The 19,459-nt window shown below is 43.0% G+C and overlaps 1 protein-coding gene and 1 long non-coding RNA gene across 11 annotated transcripts in view; both read right to left on the reverse strand.

Annotated features, from left to right (window-relative positions):
- Nucleotides 1-19,459, reverse strand: part of LOC140898275 (uncharacterized) — a 2,445,793-nt gene that overhangs the window by 869,827 nt on the left and 1,556,507 nt on the right. The window lies entirely within an intron of this gene.
- Nucleotides 8,511-16,415, reverse strand: LOC140898309 (uncharacterized). The gene is made up of 3 exons (XR_012154958.2): nt 16,134-16,415; nt 10,669-10,723; nt 8,511-8,670 (listed from the first exon to the last, which is right to left on the reverse strand). It is a non-coding gene; the product is annotated as an uncharacterized LOC140898309 (long non-coding RNA).

Consider the following 19,459-nt stretch of genomic DNA (forward strand, 5'->3'; position numbering starts at 1 on the left):
GTAAGAATGCTTGATAGAGATCTTGTAGATATTTGTCTCTGCCTGAGGGGTTGGAGCAAATGCGGTTGTATGGTAGAGTTTGGCTGTAGACAATGGATTGTGTGGTGTGTCCTGGTTGGAAGCTGGAGGCATGTAGGTAAGTATAGCGGTCAATAGGTTTCCAGTATAGGGTGGTGTTTATGTGACCATCGCTTATTAGCACCGTAGGCTCCAGGAAGTGGATCTCTTGTGTGGACTGGTCCAGGCTGAGGATGATGGTGGGACGCAAATTGTTGAAATCATGGTGGAATTCCTCAAGGGCTTCTTTTCCATGGGTCCAGATGATGAAGGCGTCATCAATGTAGCCCAAGTAGAGTAGGGGCATTAGGGGACGAGAGCTGAGGAAGCGTTATTCTAAGTCAGCCATAAAAATGCGGGCATACTGTGGGGCCATGCGGGTACCCATAGCAATCCGGCCGACTTGAAGGTACACATTGTCCCCAAATGTGAAAGAGTTATGGGTGAGGACAAAGTCACAAAGTTCAGCCACCAGGTTTACCGTGCCATTATCGGGGATACTGTTCTTGACAGCTTGTAGTCCATCTTTGTGTGGAATGTTGATGTAGAGGGCTTCTACATCCATAGTGGCCAGGATGGTGTTTTCAGGAAGATCACCGATGGATTGTAGTTTCCTCAGGAAGTCAGTGGTGTCTGGAAGATAGCTGGGAGTGCTGGTAGCATAGGGCCTGAGGAGAGAGTCTACATAGCCAGACAATCCTGCTGTCAGGGTGCCAGTGCCTGAGATGATGGGACATCCAGGATTTCCAGGTTTATGGATCTTGGGTAGCAGATAGAATATCCCAGGTCGGGGTTCTAGGGGTGTGTCTGTGCGGATTTGTTCTTGTGCTTTTTCAGGGAGTTTCTTGAGCAGATGGTGTAGTTTCTTTTGGTAACCCGCAGTGGGATCAGAGGGTAATGGCTTGTAGACAGTGGTGTTGGAGACCTGCCTAGCAGCCTCTTGTTTATATTCTGACCTATTCATGATGACGACAGCACCTCCTTTGTCAGCCTTTTTGATTATGATGTCTGAGCTGTTTCTGAGGCTGTGGATGGCGCTGTGTTCTGCACGGCTGAGGTTATGGGGCAAGTGATGTTGCTTTTCCACAATTTCGGCCCGTGCACGTCGGCGGAAGCACTCTCTGTAGAAGTCCAGTCTGTTGTTTCGACCTTCAGGAGGAGTCCACCCAGAATCCTTCTTTTTGTCGTCTTGGTAGGAAGCTCTCTGTGGGTTAGTATGTTGTTCAGAGGTGTGAGAAATATTCCTTGAGTCGGAGACGTCGAAAATAGGATTCCAGGTCACCACAGAACGGTATCATATTCGTGGGGGTGGAGGGGCAGAAGGAGAGGCCCCGAGATAGGACAGATTCTTCTGCTGGGCTAAGAGTATAGTTGGATACATTAACAATATTGCTGGGTGGGTTAAGGGAACCACTGCTGTGGCCCCTTGTGGTATGTAGTTGTTTAGATAGTTTAGTGTCCTTTTTCTTTTGTAGAGAAACAAAGTGTGTGTTGTAAATGGCTTGCCTAGTTTTTGTAAAGCTCTCCAACACCACTTTCTAGAAACCATTACCCTCTGATCCCACTGAGGGTTACCAAAAATTAGTGCCTGTCTCACCTCCCGCAACCTGCAAGGTCTCGTGCCAGCAAAGGGAAGGTGCATTCTGCAGATCTGGAGCTGCACTCGCATGTCCTGAGGGCTGTCCTGCACCATGGTCACCACGGGCAGGTAGGTCATCAACCTCCATCTCTGTCCCAGCTGCAGGATGGCCTGTGGTGCCTGCTTCCTCAGGCACCTGGAGATGCTGAAATAGTGGTGGGGTTGGCAGAGCAGGAGAACACCCCATGAGGTTAAGAAATGGCAGTGAGAGCCTTTTCCCTCCCTGGGAGATTACGGTGTCCCTCTGTGGGGACTCCCTTCCTGGCAGGTGCTGTGCTTTCGTTCCTGGGCACTGCCAGGAGGCCCAGCTCCCAACCCTAGCAGCTTGGCTCTTCCATCCCCTGCTGTGTACCAAAACTGACTTGAAAGGACTATCCAAGCCCCTCCCAGGCCTGCTCCCATTGCGGGTCTCTCTCCTGGCTGAGCACAGGCTGTTCTTATACCGCCCAACAGGCCTGGATCCTAGTTACATGCTGCTCCTTCCCATGTGACCCCTGTACTTATTCCCTTCACCTGGGGATAGGTTCAGTTGAGCTACTACCCCTTTCATGGCCATCTCCCCCTGGGACAGCCTGAAACTGGAAACCTGTGCTCGAACAGGAACTGTTTGCTAGGAAAGGTGCTGAAGACACACTGGAAAAGGAAATCCTTTGGACTGGATTGAAATTATTCCAAAGGAAAGTGGATGAGAGAAAACCTCCAGCGTTATCCTCCTAGCGAAAGAAAAAAATGAAGGTTTTTAAGCATTAGAGCCAGCTGGTCAGAAACAATCTTTCTTCTCCAGTGATGTGAAGTTAAAGGACACGGAGAGGAAGAAAACCTCCACTCGGGTTGTTTCTGGAGCTGAAGCAGGGAGGCCAGGACAAACACGGCTAGGGCCCAGGACTGACTATCAGCAGATTGGCCATTTTCTATTCCTGACTTTTTGACCATGAGCAAATCTTTTTGCTTCTGTGTGCCTCAGTTTCCACGACTATAAAATAAAGCTACTCAAGGTTATGTTTTTTTGTCTTCTGTTTTTCAAGGCGGGACACTTTGATACATTTGGGGCCTGTCTATGCTACCGGTCTAGAGTGTCTTTGTAAGCTGATGACCCCCACATGTTGTTCAGAAGCTATGGATGACACAAGCTCCTACATTTGTTCTGTGCTTAGCCCCTAGGGCACAGCTGGGCTGGGCGGCCTTTTCTCACTGTGCTGTGTGGAGCAGGTTATGGGCACGAGGGATATGAAGAGGCTCTCAAGGACTAATTCTTGAAAATAAATATCAATGAACTGCAACCCAAATAAAATATCTGGAGAATGAGAACGCAAGGGGTAGATCTATTAATAGGTTAATATCAAGAGGTATTCTGACTCTATTTTTAAAAATTGCTGCAACTGTATATAAAGCCTCAAGAGCAAAGATAAAGAAGAAGCCAACTGCAGCATACAGGGTACAGCACTATTTTCCCTTTCCAACAGCAGAGACCTGAGAACTTTTAAAGTAGGGGAGAGGCTTGTTTTTGTTTCAAAACTAAGTGGCACCAACTGTACTTTCTGATAGCTGTTGAACTCCATTTTAGGTCATCGCAAAAAGAAAAGGAGGACTTGTGGCACCTTAGAGACTAACCAATTTATTTGAGCATGAGCTTTCATGAGCTACAGCTCACTTCATCAGATGCATACCGTGGAAACTGCAGAAAACATTATATACACACAGAGACCATGAAACAATACATTGTAGGGAGAGTGGTCACTTTGGATAAGCTATTACCAGCAGGAGAGTGAGTTTGTGTGTGTGGTTTTTGGAGGGGGGTGAGGGGGTGAGAGAACCTGGATTTGTGCTGGAAATGGCCCACCTTGATGATCACTTTAGATAAGCTATTACCAGCAGGACAGTGGGGTGGGAGGAGGTATTGTTTCATGGTCTCTGTGTGTATATAATGTCTTCTGCAGTTTCCACGGTATGCATCCGATGAAGTGAGCTGTAGCTCACGAAAGCTCATGCTCAAATAAATTGGTTAGTCTCTAAGGTGCCACAAGTACTCCTTTTCTTTTTGCGAAGATATACTAACACGGCTGTTACTCTGAAACCTGTCATTTTAGGTCATGTGATGAAGCATCTGATTGCTTCTATTTATACCCTAATATAGCACCATCAAATGCTAGGAATGCAGCAGGAAAATGTGAAGGGGGCTTGCTGGCTGAAGCAAAACGAAGGAGTCGAGTAAGTATACAGCTAGTCTCCAGCATCTAGGAAATCAGCCTAGATGGCGACTGGAACCTTGGCTCAGGTTAGAGTTTAGCTAGCTGCATTCTGCATGCTTATAAAATTGGGTCTTCTAGAGGCAACTCTTCTGCCAGGTGGTATCAGGAACAACAAAGGCCAGGTTCAATATTCAGAAGTTCCTGTTAACATTACAAAACAGAACTGGCTCGAGCCTCACTCAATCTGGGAAAACTTACCACCACCCTAGGCACCTCTAAGAAGTGAAAGTTCTCCACTTATAAGCACTGAATCTGTGTACAACACAAGAAAACTTGTATTAAAAGGAAGGGGGAACTCAGCATTAATTTGGAAAAACAGCACAAGAATGATGCAAAAGTATGCAAACCACAAGTCAACACCTCACCGTGTGTTGCCTCAGTTTCCCCCTTTGCCTCAGTTTCCCCCCCTTCCCTCAGTTTCCTTTGCCTCAGTTTCCCCCCCTTGTAGTACAAAAGTCTGAGGGACAAATGACCCTTTATCATACTATTCCTTTCCCCTCCACTGCGCTCTGCTCAGAGTTGGTTGTCCGTAGTCAGTGAAGTCCCAGCATTCAGGGGTGTGTTCATGTGGGTTCACCTCCCACATCTCAAAGGGAAGGTCTAGCAATCCCTCTGTAGTTGCCACTGCCCACTGTCCCTGCTGCCACCTTTGCCACTGCTGGCACTGCTTGCTGCCTCTGTGATAACGTTTTCTGGGGTTCCATCACCTAGCCCTGTTCTTAGTGACTTCACCACGGAGGGGAGAACCTCTCTGCAACTGAAACCTCTGCATTGTCTTTCACTCCAACACTGTCCTCATACCAAGTCAAAGACTTAGCCTCCAGACCCGGTCACCAGTGACTTCAGCTCTAGTCATCACTGAGCAGAAACAAAGACTCTTAAATGAGTATGATCAGCTTTGTCTTTAAACATAGAGGGGGAGGTTAAAATGGTGTCTAGGACTCTATTTAAAGAGCCTACACCCCCAGGTAGGAACACCTGTCCCCAACCCCACTGTTCTGCTACCTGGTGCAATCATTAAGCACTCCAATCATTAAGAACTGGGCTAAATAGTGGAACCTCAGAACACAGCACCCTTACCCCCTGCTTAGTGAGTGAGGTTAAATTTAGGTTCAACCAGAGCATGTTAAGTACCTTTACTTATACAATCAGGATAACATTTCTGTGTCCTAGGGAGCCCCTCAATGCTCACTTGCAGAGGATACCCTATAATGCTCATCAGGCCTAGCACATTGCCCCAACTCTCTGTTGTCATCTGTATCTATAACGTGCCATTGAAGGTGTCACATGCAAACTGGTAATATACTGGCCATTAATATTAGCGCATGATGTATGTACCGGAAGTGTATAAAGAATTGTAGATGTGTGCTGGAAATATGTTCCTCAAATGTGTTTGGCATGCAGTACCTAAGCACAGCCTGTCCTAGGCAAAGGAATGCTTCACAGGCTTGAGTGTGGCTCCAATGTAAATTCCGTAAGGTCTGACCAAAGACCATGAAAAGCACATTTATGAGCAAGGTTAGACAAAGCCATCAGGCAGTAAGTGGGGGAAGACAACCACTTAACAATGTTGGTGGGGGATGGAGACTGCACCCCTGCACCCACCTCCCCAAGGATGCTTTCCTGCTTCTTGAATAGGGTCAATGGACTTTGGAAGATATAAGTAGAGGGGGAAAGCCATTTGTCATCGTTCCCCTGAGAAGACCAAGAAATGAAGTGTTTTAGGCTCCATGTTGGATCCTGGCTAAAGACTGGCCAGTCATGCTGGAAGAATGACTGTGGTGAGCAAACTACTTTGAATCAAAATCTAAAGTGTAAGTTAGATTTTAGCCGTAGAAGCCTTATTTTTTCTTGTTTGTAACCACTTCTATCCCTATTCTTTCTACTTGGTATCTCTTAAATCCAGGTTCTATTGGTAATAAACTTGTTTTACCTTTTACAAAACTATCTCAGTGTTGTATGTTAAACTAAAGGGTAAAATCCTCAGCTAATCTAGCAGGCTGGTGTGTATTCTTTCCCTTTGGAGGCAGCTAACTGGATAACTTCTGGGAGGGTCCAGTGAGAGGGACTGGATACTACCAGGGAGATGGTTTTGGGGTGACTCGGGACTGGAGGGGCAGTTGGTGTGTTGCTGGTTGCTGGAAGCTGCTGGGTGAGGTCATTGTGCTGTGAGCAGGCTACTTGGGCGCTGAGCCGAAGCTGCACAGCACAGAAATAGTCAGGGCTACTGGGCAGGTGGTGACACAAACTCTTACTGGTCTGGGTGAAACCCCAAAGCATCACAATTTTATTACCCCTGCACTCAGTACTGAAGTGAATTTTAACCCAAAACTCATCACTCTGGCAAAGCAGGTCTGTCTGGTGAACACCTAGGCAGAGTAGGAGTATCTGCTCCTGAAGTCTTTCCCCAGTTCATCACTAGATGTCAGGGGAGAGCACATTCAGGCCCTGCTTATGTAAGGCTACTGGATTTTGTTGGAATTTCATATTACAAATGGATGCATTTCCCATGGGCCTTTTAATTAAGAAAAAAAAAACCTTGTTATTTACCTCAAAAATGGACCCTCTTTTCTGCTCTTTTTCTCTTTACCGATTGAGTCTGACTCACTTCTACCAGTATAGCAAGGCATTCTTTAATTAAAATTTCTGTGGTTTGCTTTAATTATCAGCTATGGACTCCTATTGGCAGAATGATCCCAGGTGTATGCTCTGCTTCCCTTTTTGTTTTTTCTCATTCACATGATTCATATTCAGGGTGTATTTTCCATTTCTTTTGTTGGCGTTAATCTAACAATGATTAAATGCATAATTAATATTTTAAAAGTAGCCGAAATGATTTATGCCACGTGCTCAGTATGCCATTTCCAAACTTGGAACCTGATCCTGGACCATAATATGCCATGGATATTTGAAGTAGAATACCTCAGTAAAATCAATGGAAAGTTCTGTGTAACATTCAGTGGCATGATGTGGCTACATGAGAAGTACTGAATACCTGTAACTCCCACTGAAGACAAAACACCTAGTAAGAGGATTTCTAATTATATAAATCAATGGTCTCCAACCTTTTTACTCACAAGATCACTTTTTGAATTTAAGTGCAACCCAGGATTTACCCCACCCCTGCCCCGCTCACTCCCCTTTGTTTTCCCCCGCCCCCATCCTCACTCACTTTCATTGGGCTGCGGCCAAGCGGCTCAGAGTTTGGGAGGGGGCTCCTGGCTGAGCCTGGGGTAGAGATGCAAGTTCTGGGAGAGAGTTTGGGTGCAGGAGGGGGTGCGGGGTGAAGGTTCTGGGAGGGGGCTCAGGATTAGGGTGTGGGCTCCCACCAGGCAGCACTTACCTCAGACAGCTCCCAGGTGGTGGCACAGGGGGGCTAAGGCAGGTTTCCTGCCTTCCCTGGCCCCACACCACTCCCAGAACCAGCCAGCATGCTCCTGTGTCCCCTGGGGAAGGGTATGTAGCTCCACACGCTGCTTCTGCCTGCAAGCACCACCCCCGCAGCTCCCATTGGCCACAGTTTCAAAATGGAATTATGAGGTCGGGCTGCCCAGGTGGATGGGAAAGAGAAAATCTAGGCATTGTCCGAAAACTAAATGACTACTTTGACTCAGTTTGCAATAAGGATGATAATATAGAACATGAACATGAAGGCAGGATAGCTGATGGAAATGGGCACAGAAATGGCAATGCTCACATCTGAGAGGAGAGAAAAACTTAGTTTAATGCGTTCAAATAAATCACACAATTAACACACAAATTAATGGTGATTTAAAAAATTATTTGTGATTAATCGCAGATTTAATCACACTGTCAAACAATATAATACCAATTGAAATGTATTAAATATTTTTGGATGTTTTTCTACATTTTCAAATATGTTGATTTCAATTACAATACAGAAAATAAAGTGTACAGTGCTCACTTTATATTACAATTTAAATGTAAACTTGGGTAAACTTTACATAATACTGTAAACAGTATTGGGTCTATTAAACAATTGGGTCTACAGTATCATGTGTTACAGTTGGGTCTTTTTTTACAGTGCAAATATATGTTTAATAAAAAATAATATAAAGTGAGCACTGTAGACTTTGTATTCTGTGTTATAATTGAAATCAATATATTTGAAAATGTAAAAAGCCTCCAAAAATTAAATAGGTGGTATTCTATTATTGTTTAATGCCACGGTTAATCATGATAGAAAAATTTTAATTGAGTGATTAATTGCAATGTTTTTAATTGCTTGACAGCCCTAAAAAGAACCATTCTGAGCACAAGAATCACACTTTACTTCCAATACTGCAGGTTGGGAACATGCTGCTTTATTCAACTCTACACAAAAAGAGTGGGGTAAAACACCCACTAACTCAATAGGAGGTAAGGGAGGGGATAGAGCGTGGCTCCAACCCATAATACTCTGAGTAACCTAGTTAAGTCCTTGATGACCACTTAGCTACATTGCTCACCTTTCAATCTGCAGCCCTGAGTTAGTCTTCTAAAAACCTTGGGAATGTTCTCTTTTACACAAGGTAGTGCCTCTCCATGGCAGCCATGGCCTTCTCTAGGGGCAGAGGCCCACTGCCTCCACTCTCCTGCTCCAGCAGTTTTGCAAATACCCTCCTCTTGAGCTCTCCGGCATTCCTGGCAAAACTGCATCCTCTTGGCTTCAGCTCCTCCAGACTCATCACCCAAGAGCAAAGGCTCTGGCACCCACATGTCACCCTGTAAACGGATATCATTCAATGCCATCTTACGACTCAAACATCACTTAAACCGACTTTAAAAGACAAGGGGGCAGTTTGCTCTAGGACAGTACCTGGAATCCATGTTGGCTGATCACTATTGAAACCTTTAGTATAGACCAGGTCCTTTGGGCCCAAGTCTCTGTCTCTGGATCATAGTCATGGTTTTGGGTTCTGAAAAGCATGGCGGACGTGGACCTGGGGAGTTTATGAAGCATTTCTCCATAGTTCTGGAGCCTCTGGCAGTCTTGGTGCAGCCAATCTAAAGTGATCTGTTAGTAAGTGTTTTAATTTTAAGTACTGCCACCCTGCTTGAGCCTGTTAGAAGATGTTTGGGGGTCATTTGTCTTCATGAACAGGCTAATTTATTTTTCAATAAAAATTTTGAAATGGGGATGTACTAAAAGTGAGGAATTCAAACTTCATCTACATGGTTCTTTCTGGCCCAAAACTGTTGCTCTTCAAAGAAGTAGAGGATCATCATCAGAGACAGCAATTGCATCAATGGAGGAGTCAGTTACAGAATTTACCACGTCCCTAGAGATCAAAAGTAAATTGAAATGAACTCACAGAGAGGGGAAAAGTATGAATAGTCCCCATCTGTTAGGCATATGAGCTGCCAGATATCGTACATCTTGCAGGGAGGAGAGCTGTCTCTTGCAATTCCAGTACGTGGAATGTAAAGCTGCCAGGATTTGAGAACCCCCAGTGAGACGGGTGACACAGCAGGATCTGCCACTGGCACCAATTTTAAAAAGTGGAACCAGAGCTTTCAAATTTCTACAGAGCAACAGGAGCTGCACCACACTCTGGTGATTCCTTTAGTGTATGTCCGTACCTAGCTAATATACAGACCTTTATATAATCGAAAACACATAGAAGGTGTTCTGCCTTGATAATGATGTTGTCAAATGTTTCATCAGTTCCCCCAACACAAATACAGAAACAAAGGCACTTAATCTTGCTCATACATCATTCTGATGGTATCAGTTTGGGATGAGGTATTCCTTCAACTCCCCTGCTAGGGTGTTTCACATTCAGCCATTTGAGAATTGATCTACATGTCCCAAAAGTTGAGAGTAAAAGCTTGCAGCAAAAGATGACCCGAGTAAGTGCGTCCCAGTCACTAGACAAGCTTATGTATCCGAGTAGGGCAGACATAACAAATAAGAAGTAAACTTGTTGTAAAACAGAACAACTACTCAGTTCACTGCAGGCTATTTAAAAACATTCTGCTTCTTGGGGCTCTTGGAACAGATTCACTTCCTCACCTTGACAGGGAACTGAGCTGTAAATTTCAGAAAATATTTGAGCCCTCAGTGCTTGGCAAGTACCCTTGCTCTTCTGAAGGCTGATCTCTGTTCAACCACATCTTTTGCACAATCTTGAAAAATCATTCTTATGGTCTCCCCCAAACAGTTTTTTTCCCCACAAACTAGCTGTAGTATTTTTATTCTACAGTAAATCTGAGAAAATTGACAATCTATGTGTGAGATTTGGCATTTGAGGTGGGCTTAGGAGCGAGGGACCTATGTGCTCTCTCTACATCAAATTTAAAATCCTCCGGCAGACTGAGCACTTCTGCAAGGAGATGGGAAACAAATTCTTTCTCTCTCTTTCAGGTACTCCTATAATGCCCAAATCATTGCAGCAAGACCTCTGCTCAATGTCTGCCACTTTTGATTTAAGAGAAGATTAGTCTGTCAGGCTTCTCTGCACCTGGGCAGAGAGCCCTTGTACCTGAATTTCCACCGTTGATATTCACCCTTCTGTTTCATTCATGCATCCTGTCAGCGCTTCCAGAGAGGAGTCAATTGAAGTAAGTCAGCTGTGCTATGGCTTTGATATCTGATGTGTCTGCCGTGCCCACATCAGCCATCTTGCTCGAAGGGGAGAGGGAGATAGAGTCGGGTCTCCCGTTCTCCTTGTCTTTTGGCCACTTGCAAAGCTCACAGCAGTCAAATATTTATTTACTTACATTCCAGATATTTTCATGTACTTGTTCCTTTACTGGGGGTGGTCAGTCGGGGGCCCTAGATGCCAGATGGAAATGCATATTAGTGGATGGCAGGCTGTGGAGAGCAATGAATGTGCTCTTCCATACTGACTGGAGCTCCATGAATCCCTTCTAATCCATCCTATTACCCAGGTGCATCACTTCCGGTCTTACAAAAAAGCACTTACTTTGTTTTAAGTGAAGTCCTGTTGCCTACAATCTGTGAAACACCTTCTCCGGTGTTGACAGATGCTCAGCATCACTTCCAACTATGATGAGGATGTCATCGATCCTCACTACAACATGTGGGTTCAACAAATTTTTACAGCCCTCTGGAAAATTCCAGGTACTGCTAATATTTCATATGGTAATTGATGGTACTGATATAATCCCTTGAGTGTTTTATAGTGGTACTTTTTTTCTTTTCTTTTTCTTTCTTTTCTTTTTTTTTTTTTACAGTCCTCCTTCAGCCTCATCTTCTGGTAAGCCTGCAACATTTCTAACTTACTAAATTTTTCAACCCCCACCTAACACTGCCAGTAATTCCTCTGTCCTTGGAATGGAGTAATTGTCTAACCTGGAGACCTGATTCACCATGGCTTTATAATCCACACAGTTGTGGATGGTCTTCTCTGGTTTAACCCTGGGTGTGATAGGTGTGGCACATTCAGAAATGATGGTGACATGATTCCCTTTCCCCCAGCCTGTCTAACTCAGTCTGTCTTTTCTCTGAGGGCATAAGAAACTGGTTTTGCTTTAAGTAATTTTGGTTTGACCCCATCCTGGACATAAATCCTGACTCTTACTCTATCCAGAGCCTCTGACCCTTCTTTTAAAATAGCCGGGTGAACATTCAAGACTTCCTAGAATGCTGGTGTTTTGTTAGGGTCTCATTTGAAAATTTCCTCCCAGTTCAGATTCAGTTCTTGCAAGCAATCTTTGCCTAACTGATTCTGACTTTCTCCCTAGTTTATTAGGGCTGGTAACCTTTTTCTTTTGGCTCTTATATTTTACAGGGACAAGCACAGGACCTACCACCAGGACAGGTTCCTGGTTTAGGTATGCAGGATCACTCCTGCATTAACTAGAGGTCTCAGTCCTGCTTTACACTGCTGATATGTATATTCATTGATCACACTAGCTGAAGTCCCTTTGTTTATTTCCATTTGTACTCATAGAATCATAGAATCTCAGGGTTGGAAGGGACCACAGGAGGTCATCTAATCCAACCCCCTGCTCAAAGCAGGACCAATCCCCAATTTTTGGCCCAGATCCCTAAATGGCCCTCTCAAGGATTGAACTCAGAACCCTGGGTTTAGCAGGCCACTGCTCAAACCACTGAGCTCTCCCTCCCCAAGGGATACTGACTGACTGTTTACCTCTACCATTACTTCATAAGGACTGACTTTCTTTCCTTTCAGACAATACATAGTATGTACCTCCTCCCCCTTGAGGAAAAGAGTCCTCTGTTTTTGTTCTTTTCCTCTGGACATTTGGAGTCTACCCTCCTGAGTTTGAGATACTGTTTGATAGTCACCTTTGTATTTTCTGACTAAATGTGCAATCTTGAGTTACTAGGCCTTTTTAAATTTACAAACAGATTAAAAATGAGCTTCTCCACAGCAGAAACACCCTTTGGAGCCTGAGTCCCTTTCAGCTTGCTTTGCCTTTTTTATACTCATAGACTTTAAGGCCAGAAGGGACCATCCTGACCATCTAGCCTTACCTCCTGGATATCATAGGCCACAGAACCTCAGTGACATACAACCTCTGGCTGAATAACCAAAGTCCTCAAATCTTGATTTAAAGCCTTCAATTTACAGAGACTCCCCATTTAACTGAGTCAGTTTGAGTTCCCCTGCATTGTAAGTGCAAATCTTGCAAATTTTTCACTGTTTGCTTCCATTGCTGTTACCAGTTCTACTGCTTTGGGACAGATTAAATTCATCTCCACCACCAATTGTCTTTGAATACTTATACCACAAACAAATCTGTCCCAGAGCATATCCTCTAGGACATTTCTGAAGGAACAATATTCCATTAATCATTTCAGCTCTGCAACATACACAGGTATGCTTTCATCTTGTCTTCTCATCCTACTATGAAACTTGAAACGTTCCACAGTAATGTTTGGCTTTGTGTAGTGCTCTGTTAAGATCTTTTTCAGGTCTCCTAAACTTTTATCTCCTGGTTTCTGAGGCTTTAACAAACTCTTTATGAGAGAGTAGGTTTTACTGCCACAAAATTGAGGAAATCTGCTTTCTTTTTGTCCTATCCTATAATCTCATTGGCAAGAAAATAATAGCCCGGTCTTTCAATATATTTCTGCCAATCCTCATCTTCCACACTAAACTCTTGAGTTTACCATAAGTTCCAATTTTTTGTCTGAGTGGGACTTTATGACTGGGTTACTTGTGGTGGGGGTGACCGGGGCTCAACAGCCCTGAAGGTCTCTTCTGGATCATGTTTTATGTTCCTTAAATCTCATGCTTCAGGTCTTCAGTAGGTCACCTGCGAGGGTCAGGAAGGGATTTTCCCCCAAATGTATACTGAAGGAGGGAGGGAGGGGATGGTTGTTTCCTTTCTCTGAAGCATGAGGGATGTCCACAGCTGGAGATGGGACACTGCACAGGGTGGGCCAGGGCTCTGAGGTGGGGTGGATAATTATTTCTCACATGCTTGGCTGTCTGGTTGGTTCTTGTTCACAGGCACAAGGTCTAACTGATTGCCTTTTGTGGACTGAGAAGGAATTTTCCCCCATATCAAATTGGCAGTTACACTAGCTGATTTTTGCCTCTCTTTTTGCAATATGGGGCATGGGTTGCTTGCCAGGATTATCTGGGAAAATCTCATTTAATCATTTCCCTAACATTTACAGGGACCTGGGGCACTGGTGCACCATGCTCCCTCTGTTCTCTGCCTGTGGCAGACAATAGTTTTGTCTCCTGTGAACTTTAATATTTTCTAATTCCAGTTATTGGGTTTAGTGTGCAGTTTCTGAGTGGTGTTGGAGGTTTATGATCAATTCAGACTGAATGAGTTAGTGGCCCCTTAGGCTTTGACTCTGACAGCTAGAGTTGCTGATGTTTTTTTAAAAAATCAGGTTTTTTTTTAAACTTAGAAAATATCATGAGAATCCCATGCACATCCATGGTGCAAACAAGGCTGCTTGGATAGCAAGGTAGTGCAGTGACCTCAGGAGACATTGGTTCAGTTCCCAGCTCAACCACTGACTTTCTGTGTGATCTTGGGGAAGACACTTAACCTACCCTGGGCCTTAATTCTCCATTGGTAAAATGGAGATAATACCACTCTACCTCATTGCATTGTTGTGACTATAAAATATATTAATTTTGAGGCGCTCAGATACTAGTGATGAGGGCCATGTCAATCAGTGTTAGATTTGTGAGTATTCTGAGTACAAAATGTCCAGAAAAATTAAAACAAGTTACCACATGAACTTATTTTTTCACCTTTGTTCCCCCTACCTCACATGCCAGGCATCATTTGTGTTTGCCATCTCCTACTGTCGCCATAACACAAGCCCCGATCCTGCAAACACTTAGACAAGAACATAACTTTAAGTAGTTCCACGCAGGTCAATGTGCAAACAAATGTTTGCAGGCTTGGGACTTCTCAGGATAGGGGTTTCATCCTAATTTGTTTCATAAAGCATCATGCACTTCTGTTATATATGTAACACACAATCAGTATAACAAAACTTATTTCACAATCACAAAACTCAAAAATAGCTGAAAACCTATTCTGTTCAAACTTAAAAAAAAAAAAAAATCATTTCCGGGCTGAAACTAAGCATGAGAAATTTCAGCCCCAAAGTCATATTTTTAGCATTTTATGAGTACCTCATATGAAGATTTTGGATGGGATATAAATCACAATTAGAGAATTGCTATTAGGAAGGTTATTGTGCAAATTCTGTTGAAGTTAAAAGAAAAAAATAATTCAAGCCAAGCCTATTTATTTAATTTTATCCTTCTCAGCCTCAAGCTTGCAATCATTTATGCATCTGAATAACCCCACTGAAGTCAACAGAATTACTCATGTGAGTAAAATAGTCACATACATCAGAGTCTACTGGATTAGACTCAATACATTCAGATTAAATGTTAGGGCCAACAGCACAAGCTGTTGTTAGCATTATTGTAATAATTGCATCATTTCTTTTTAATCAGGACTAGAAATAGGAAATGTAATGGTGCCATTTTGCATGATCAGAGTTCCATATACCCTGTAAATTTTTAGAACATTGCAAGTATCTTGCAAATGCAAAGAAAAAGAACAGTTTACCATCAAATTAGGGAACAAATAGTAGCATATTATAAGTCTTGCTCTACAGCGCAGAACACAACTATGTTCGTCACTATATATTTAAATGTGGCAGATTTACTCTATCATAATTTAATAATTCAGAAGGCGTAAGAAGACACAGCCAATTAGCTGCAGTAATTTGCATTTTTATGCTTCTTCATTATTTTCCAAGTTCTTGTCTGCTATTATAGCACTACAAATACCATCTTTCAAAGGTGAATAGCCAATCTGTTATTTTTTTTTGAATGGTAATCAGTCCCCTTTAATTATTGAAAGACAAAACAAATTAATAAATTCCAAATAAAATGCTTTGTTTTTTTAAGTTAGTCATGGAACACCCTTTGTCAATGTAGTTTGTTTTCATTTGGTGCAGAGAGCTGTGCCTGTTCTCAAGTGTTCATTAGGGCTGTGATTCATAGGAGTTCTTAAACTCATGCCTAACTTTAATCATGAGAGTAGTCCCACTAAATGCAAGGGGACTACTCACACGCTTTAAGTCAATCATATGTGCAAGTACCTTCTAGATTCAAGGCCTAGGTTTGGACACAAGTATGGGAAGCATTCTCCCTGATGCAAGAATAATTACAAAGAGGAGTTTTGAATTTTCCCAGCCTTATGCAGGAGGAAGAGTGGGATTTAACCCCCTTGCCAAAGATATCGCTACTAAATACTGGATCTCCCACAGGAACTGTGCCACAAGAAGCTCTTTTACAACTGTTCCAGGAACCTTCTTCACAATGGGGATTCTAAGCCACATTAGAGCCAGTGTATAAATTACTACAAACTCTGGTCCCGATCCTGCAAACAGGCACACATTTGCTTAATTTTATGCACATGAAAAATGCCATTGAAGTCAATGAGCCCACTCGTAAGCAGAAAGTTATGTGCATGAGTGTTTGCAGGATTGGGGCCTCTGCCACTAAATTGCAGTGCAAATAGATTATACTATGCAGGCCCCAATCTTCCTCTGCAGGGTACATGTTATGCAAGCCCAAATAGGGAAAGAACAAGTTAAAGAATATTAAGATAAGTGTATTCAAGCTGGCAGGGCCTGATGAAATTCATCCTAGGGTACTTAGGGAAATAGCTGAAGCAATCTTGAAACCATGAGCAATTACCTTCAAGAACTCTCAGAGGACAGATGAGATCTCAGAGGACTGGATAAGGGCAGGTGTATTATCTATTTTAAAAAAAAATGACAACAAAGAAGACACAGGGAATTATAGACCAGTCAGCCTAACTTCGATACCTGGAAAGTCTCTGACATCATTCCACATGACATTTTCATAAGCAAACTAGGGAAATGTGGTCTAGATGAAATTACTATAAGGTAGGGATACATCCGGTTGAAAAAGTAGTTCAAAGAGTAGTTATCTCTCTGGCTGTCACAATGGGAGATGTATCAAGTGGAGTCCCAGAGGGGTCAGTCCTACGTCCCATGCTAGTCAATATTTTCATTAATGACTTGGATAATGAAGTGGAGAGTGTACTTATAAAATCTGTGGAGGATGTCACCTGGGAGGGATTACAAGCACTGTGCAGGACAGGACTAGAATTCAAAATGACCTTAACAGATTAAAGAATGGATCTGAAATTCAAGAAAGACAAATGCAAAGTATTTTACTTAGGAGGGAAAAACTAAATCCACAAATACAAAATGGGGAATAACAAACTGTATGGTAGTACTGCTGAAAAGGAACTGGGAGCTATAGTGGATAACAGGTTGAATGAGTCAACAATGGGATGCAGTTGCAAAAAAGGCTAATATCATTCTGCAATGTATTATCAAGAGTGTCGTAGGTAAGATATGGGCGGTAATTGTCCCGCTCTACTCAGCACTGATGAGGCCTCAGCTGGAGTACTGTGTCCAATTCTGGACTCTGCAATTTAGGAAGGATGTGAACAAATTGAAGAGAGTTCAGAGGAGAGCAACAAAAATGATAAAAGGTTTAGAAAACCTATGAGGAAATGTTAAAAAAACTGGGCCTATTTCATCTTGAGAAAGGAAGACTGAGGTGGGACATTACAAAGAGGACAAAAAGAAAAGGAGTACTTGTGGCACCTTAGAGACTAACCAATTTATTTGAGCATGAGCTTTCGTGAGCTACAGCTCACTTCATCGGATGCATACCGTGGAAATGAAGTGAGCTGTAGCTCACGAAAGCTCATGCTCAAATAAATTGGTTAGTCTCTAAGGTGCCACAAGTACTCCTTTTCTTTTTGCGAATACAGACTAACACGGCTGTTACTCTGAAACAAAGAGGACAGTGATCAACTGTTCTCCATGTCCACTGAAGGTAGGACAAGAAGTAATGGGCTTAATCTGCAGCAAGGGCGATTTAGGTTAGATAGCATGAAAAACTTTCTAAATATAAGGACATTTAAGCTCTGGAATAGGCTTCCAAAGGAGTTTGTAGACTCCCCATCATGGGAAGTTTTTTAAGAACAGGTTGGACAAACACCTGTCAGGGATGGAGCTATACTGGAGATCCAGAACATGATCAGAGATGCCAGAGCTGTTGATGGGCTGCTGGAGATTGAATGTACTGTTTGGACTGTGCTGGGGAATTCGGGATTATGGTTGTGGGACTTTGGTACTAGCCCCACAAAGGGCTATTTATGCTTGGAGTGAGTGGGGGAGTCTGGAAGAAGGAAATTGAAAAAGAGGCCTCTTGCAGGGCCACCGTGAGGCCATGAGGGGTTGTCCCTGGAGGTAACCACCCTATGTTAGTCCCATAAAGTTAACAGATATTAAACCAATAGGGGTCTATAGAAATGTAAGCATTCTGTAAGAATTACTCCAAAATGGTAGTTTTCAACTTTTTTCATTTGCGGAACCCCTAAAACTATTCACATGGAGGTGCAAACCCCTTTGGAAATCTTAGACATAGTCTGTGGACCCCCGGGGGTCCACAGATCACAAGTTGAAACCCACTGCTCTAAAAAACTATAGAATTCACATCCTTCCTATGTGTTTTCGAAACCAAACAGTACAATTTTGTAACAGGGACATCATTCTCCATTATGTTCTCCAGAATGGTTCAAGAAACTATAGAAAGCTTATCATTTGCTATTCAATTCTTTTGGATATTTCCACAATGGTAAACTGTGGTGGTACACAACCCATTCCTCACTACCACTCAGTAATCTTGTGGGGTGGGGTTCATTAAACTGAAGTATACAGAGTACATAGAACAACCCTGATTTTCTGGCAGCAAATTAGGGTTCAAGAGTGGGAATGATTTCTGTAATTGTACTGAAGCAGCTATAGAAACTGCACTTTGTCAGAAGTGAAAGACTGAAAATAAGAGCTTCTTGGTGTGCTGTTTTTTTTAAACCAGTGTGGAAGTATAACATTGTATAAGGGGACATGCTGGATACATTGTATATGAGAGGGCATGCCAAAACATGTTACAAAGTATCTGAGGGAGCACACGTAGGGACAGTTAGCTTTTGAATGGAGAAGCAATTAAGATAGAGCCAGCACGTCTAAGAAGCAGGCATCAGAATGGAAGGTGTGAAGGGCAATTAGTTAAGTTAACTGGAAGCTGTTAAAGGAGATTGTTAAGGGTGGCAGGTAATTGAAGATACGTGACTGGTCTCAAGGATCTCGAAGGGTGGTGACTAAAATCTTTTTCTTCTTTTGTCTGTAACTTCTCTGTAACTTGTTCTCCAAAAAACTGTATAAATTTAAAGACACAAGCCCCACTCGGGGGGCTCACTTCTAAATGTATTAGCAGAGCAGCTTTGCTAATAAAACAGAGTGGTCTGATAAATTGTGAGTCTGAGTCAAACTTTGACACCAGTCTCCCTCTTTTTTTTCTTTTTTTTTAAGCGCTGTGTGGAGTCTGGGTGTGAAGACGAGGTTTTGAGTCTTTCTTGGTAAAGACGGGGACACAGCTGAATCAGGTATAATAGCCACAACCCAGCAACCCCTGAGAATAGCAAGACAAATTGTCGTAGCAGGAGAAACAGAAATGGCTTGATGTTAACAAATGCCAATAAGTAGAGACATCACCTGACGTCAAAAATACCCAGAAGACTAAAGAATGGCTATTGAAAATAGTCCATTCTGCAAGAAAAGCAGTATTTCCACTGCTATATGTTGACTGGGGTGAGATTTTGTGCTGCGCTATTAGGAGTACCAATAGCCATGCCCCTGGCTTGCCCCCTACACCAGGGTCTGCAAAGGCGTTCTCAGGACAACCTGAGGCTGCACCAGGGCAGTCCTCCCACAGCTGGATCAGAGGTTCTTAGAACCCCATTTACTCTACTCTGGACCCTTTACCCAATGTACAGGGACCAGGGTAATAATCTTTCTTCAGGAATGCTATCTCCACTATACAGACACTAGTAGTCACATCATTGTTCAGGCAGAGTTCTGTTTGGCACCTCAATCAGAGAATTCCACCTCTTTGTTATGTCTGAGAAACCATACATTACC

The sequence above is a fragment of the Lepidochelys kempii genome, chromosome 14 (genome assembly GCF_965140285.1).
Source record: "Lepidochelys kempii isolate rLepKem1 chromosome 14, rLepKem1.hap1, whole genome shotgun sequence".
In the NCBI taxonomy this organism is placed as follows: Eukaryota; Metazoa; Chordata; order Testudines; family Cheloniidae; genus Lepidochelys; species Lepidochelys kempii.